The sequence below is a fragment of the Globicephala melas genome, chromosome 13 (assembly GCF_963455315.2).
Source record: "Globicephala melas chromosome 13, mGloMel1.2, whole genome shotgun sequence".
NCBI classification, from domain to species: domain Eukaryota; kingdom Metazoa; phylum Chordata; class Mammalia; order Artiodactyla; family Delphinidae; genus Globicephala; species Globicephala melas.
Window position 1 is genome coordinate 84500895 of NC_083326.1, and position 4752 is coordinate 84505646.

Genomic DNA, 4752 nt, shown 5'->3' on the forward strand with positions numbered 1-4752 from the left:
TGCTGGTTTCCTTTTGGGTGGCTCCCTCCGAAAATGGCTTCATTTTCGGAGGGAGTCATTGAGAGCACAACTGAAGGGCAAGGGCCCGCACGGACGCTCAGACCTTTGAATGACGCCCGCGCTTGCCGTCTGATGGCCGGGAGTGAGTCGCCAGGCCTCCAGGCCTTTGACTGCAGTCACAATGCCAGGAAGCGTAGGGTACCTTCCCTAAATGATCATTCTCACTTTTTCCGTGGTTTCAGTCATCGTGTCAGGTTTTGCCTTTACATGTTTCTTGTAACTGCTTCTCTTTGCCTCTTCTAATAAAATTACATTTGGAGTGTTAGGGACTTCAAGAAGGGCAGATCCCACCTATTGTGAAAATCCCACTTCCAAGTAGTGACCGGAGGAGTAATACCCGTTATAATCACGTCCATGGTGTCTGTATGATGAACAGAGGCAGAAATTTGAGGGAAAATAAATAAATCAGGGACGGTACAGTGGAGATGCCGGGGATCGAACCCGGGGCCTCATACATGCAAAGCATGCGCTCTACCGCTGAGCTACATCCCCCTCCCCTTTCTCTTTGCTTTCTGAAATTCTCTGCTATAGTCTATTCTTTAAATTTTTTTTCCCTAAATTAAAATGTTGTATACCTAAATGGGTGTTAAAGTTTAAAGCAAACCAAAATCAATCATTTTCTGTTTCCCAACTAAACCCATCGTTCACAGCTCTGCAGCTGAAATTCCAGCTGATACCGGAGCCAAAGAGCAAAGGGAGACAGACCTATTCTTGAATGTTGCTCCTCACAGACAGAAGAGAAGGAACAGAAAATAAAAGGGTTTCTTTCCAATAAATAAGGACATTGCCTGCATCGCACCTCCACCCAGAAATCTCCGGTTTCCTGGTCTTTAAAACCATGCCAACCTTTGGTGACTGTGAGGTTTGCAGACCGTTTATTTTTCTTTTTATTTTTCTCCAACAAGAACTCTGACTATTGGGACTTCCCTGGTGGCTCAGTGGTTGAGAATCCAGCTGCCGATGCAGAGAACACGGGTTCGAGCCCTGGTCTGGGAAGATTCCCACATGCTGCAGAGCAACTAAGCCCATACGCCACAACTACTGAGCCTACGCTCTACAGCCCGTGAGCCACAACTACTGAGCCCACGAGCCACAACTACCGAGCCCCATGAGCCACAACTACTGAGCCTGTGCTCTAGAGCCCGTGAGCCACAACTGCTGAGCCTGTGAGCCACAACTACTGAGCCCGCGAGCCGCAACTACTGAAGCCTGTGCAACTGGAGCCCGTGCTCCGCCACAGGAGAAGCCACTGCAATAAGAAGCCCGCGCACCACAAGGAAGACCTAACTCAGACAAAAAAAAAAAAAAAAAGAGCTCTGAATGTCAACATGAACCCTCAGTGGAAAAGAATCTGAAAAAGAATATATACATATATACACTTGAAACTAACGCAACACTTCAATTAAAAAAGGTATATTCAAAAAAAAACAGCAAACTAAAAAAAAACCAGATCCACCCCCACTAAAACGCTGAGGAAGGAAGGAATCTCCGTGAGATAGCTCACTGAAAAGAGCCATTCCTTAGCTGTCAATTAGCACCTCTTTTCCAGAGTGCTCCCCAAGGGGAGAGAAGTCACAATGCTATGGAGTGTCCCTCAAGTCATCAAGGTGCCACTCACTGGTTCGGTGAGAGACAAGGAGACACCGAAAACTGAGGCTACGCCTCTTTCCACCAGCATTTGAGATTTCCTGGCAAGAAATAGAGTCACTTTACTATGATGTGGAGAACGCACCCCAAAATACACTGCCACCTCAGTCTTTAACTAATCATCTCCCTTACAGCCTGCCCGTACCTGAAACCCCTCATAGTCAAGTCCCAAATGAGCTGGTGCCCGGGACACTGGACCCAGCAGCTGTGATTTCATTACCTCACCTCTCTGGGCCTCATCTGTGAAATGGAGATTTGAATAGTAACTTCCTCACAGGGTGGTTGTGACCACTGAATGAGTTACACAGAGAAGGTGTAGAACAGTGCCTGGTACGAGGCCCGTGCTCTGAAATGCCAGTTCCCATTATTAAAAATGCTGTTATTTTATGAACTCCAGCGAAGACCTACTACTTCTCATATTCACCCCGTGTGTGAACTGACGCTTTGCTGATACTATTTGGGTGAAACAGGAAAGAAGCAGGAGGGCGATGGGGTGAGCTGCGGAATGGGGCTCCGTTGAAAGCCATCCTCTCTCCTTATTGTTCTGGCTCCAGAGCCATGAGAGCAAGCGACCTTAGCCACAGAACGGAAGAAGGATGGCAACATAAGTGGTGGTATTTTGGACGCGGTTCGGGAGCGAGCTGAGGGCTTGTAGTCAGTTCAGCAGGTGCCCTTGATTGCTCCAAACAAACCCGATTATGTTTGCTTTCTGTGTAAAACTTAGAATCAAATCCATGCTCCTAACTCTGGCCTTTAAGGCCCTCGGTGATCTGGCCTCTGTTGACCCCCCATAACGTCCCTCCCTTACGCTCCTGCTCCTCTCTATGGGCACTCTAGCCACACCTGCCTCCTAGCTGTTCCTCAGGCGACCAGGCTGCTATGCACCTCAGGGCCTTTGCACTTGCCATTCCCGCTGTCTGGAAAGCTGTTCCCCAGATCTCCTCATGGTTGGCTTCTTTTCATTGGCGGGGTCCTCAGGAAGGCCTTCCTGGCCACCTCTCTAAAGGGACCTATGGGGCCGTCCCTGGCGGTCCAGTGGTTAAGACTCTGCCCTTCTACTGCAGGGGCTGAGGGTTTGATCCCTGGTCGGGGAAATAAGATCCTGCATGCTGCACGGTGTGGCCAAGATTTTTTTTTAATTTAAAAAAAAGTAAAAAAAAAAAAAAAAAAAAAAGAAGGGACCTGTGAATCCCATGCATTCGCTATCGCATCACTTCGATTTGTTTTTTCTCCATAGCATTTATCACTCTCAGAACCTGTTTTTATACAATTTGCTGATTGTCTGTGTCCATGCCTTGGTCCTAAGCTCAGTAGGGCAGAGCCTTGCCTGGTTTGTTTCCTGCTCTATCCCCTGAGCCTTGAACAGTGCCTGGCGCATAATAAATACTCAGTAAATATGTATGGAATTAATGTGAAAAAAAATAAATGAACAGACAAATAAATGAATGAAGACTAGGAGCCTGGGAAGGGTGATATAGGCATGTTCAGGAAGCTGAGTCTGCAACTGAAGTAAGACCAAAAAAACCGTCCAGTTTAGACTCACCCTACCTCCTGTCTCAAATCCATAGACATTTTCTGAGGGCCAACCTCTGGGCCAGCGCAAGACATAAGAAGACGAAATATTTGCTGCAAAAAAAAAAATTTGCAGCCGAATGAGCATTTCCTGGCCTTAGGAGTTGACAGTTTTATTCTGGGAGATCATTATATAAATCAAACACTTGACAGCGGCGCTGTGGCATGCAGAAAGTGGAAAATTCCACTTCAACGTGAGAACTTTGCCTTTTTTCTTTCTTGTAACCATGTGACGGGAGGACGCTCGTCCGTGACTAAGACCAAGCGGATGATAGACAACCGCCGGTGCAAATCTCGCTTGCCTGCCGGGTTGATTCTTTCAAAGAATAAGGAATTTTTATGAAAGTTATTTGTTTGGAAGAGAAGTGAGAAAATGTACTACAGCTCGAAAAGAGGTCGCGCCTCCCCGTCGGGGAATCGAACCCCGGTCTCCCGCGTGACAGGCGGGGATACTCACCACTATACTAACGAGGACGAGCTCTATGAGTTGCCTTTCGGCTCTCCTCTTAAAGGTACATTCAGCGTTCCCTAAATAGTCACATGTTCCAAAAGGTTAAATATTTCATCTTTTCCTACAAAACAAAAGAAGGGAAAATCCCACTTTATTTAATTCCATCTTAAAGAATACTTTTCCTCCCTGGTCCATGATTTAGCCGTGAGGGTTCAGAGAGCAAAAATTAATAAACAGCAAAAATTAACTAACAGACATCTAACAGAGGTTAAATGCCTATGAAGTGAAAGAAACGGAGTTAAGGAACTCTTGGTCTTGTCGGATTTTTCCAGTTGGGGAGTTGTAAAGAGGTTCCCATACCCTCTGGCTTCCCTTCGATACTGCTCGGAGATGTTTTAAACAAAGAAAATGAAACCCCTTTATTCACTTGAAAGAATCATTTTGTCTTTTTTGTTTTCCCCCGACACATGGGAAGAAAAACTAAGTTGCCGAAACCCGGGATCGAACCAGGGACCTTTAGATCTTCAGTCTAACGCTCTCCCAACTGAGCTATTTCGGCTACTGTTGCCACTAACCTCCGCTTCTGGCCTCCTCGTCGTCTAATGGCCCTGGGTCCTCGATCTGGGGATCCGCTGCTGAGGAACCAGGGTCGGCGGGAACGCATGCCTGCCAGGCTCGCCCGTACCCGCCCCTTCTCGTCCTTCAAAGCCACCGCCTCCGAGAAGCCTTCCCTGATCACGCCTCCCTACGCAACCCCAGCCCTTTATTGTTTACTGCTAGCTTATGTATTGTTTTCCTTGTCCATTATCTGTCCCCGCCCCCGGCTAGAATGACAGACCCACGACGGGCAGGGAACTCATCAGCCTCTGTCACTGCTGTATCGCTTAAGGCCGACAACAGTGCCTGGCACCTAATAGGTGCTTAAAAATATTTGCTGAATTAAGGAAAGAACGAATCTTACCTGGCTCAGAGCTCCGCTTTCTCAGGCTCCCTTCTCTGTGCAACTGAACAAGGTCTCCCCT

General features: G+C 47.3%; 3 non-coding genes across 3 annotated transcripts; all 3 read right to left on the reverse strand.

Moving 5' to 3' along the window:
* Window positions 1-480: 480 nt before the first annotated feature.
* On the reverse strand, window positions 481-552 carry TRNAA-UGC (transfer RNA alanine (anticodon UGC)). The gene has a single exon. It is a non-coding gene; the product is annotated as a tRNA-Ala (tRNA).
* A 3129-nt stretch (window positions 553-3681) lies between these two features.
* TRNAD-GUC (transfer RNA aspartic acid (anticodon GUC)) lies at window positions 3682-3753 on the reverse strand. The gene has a single exon. It is a non-coding gene; the product is annotated as a tRNA-Asp (tRNA).
* Window positions 3754-4216: 463 nt separating this feature from the next.
* Window positions 4217-4289, reverse strand: TRNAF-GAA (transfer RNA phenylalanine (anticodon GAA)). Its single transcript has one exon. It is a non-coding gene; the product is annotated as a tRNA-Phe (tRNA).
* Between the last annotated feature and the right edge of the window lie 463 nt (window positions 4290-4752).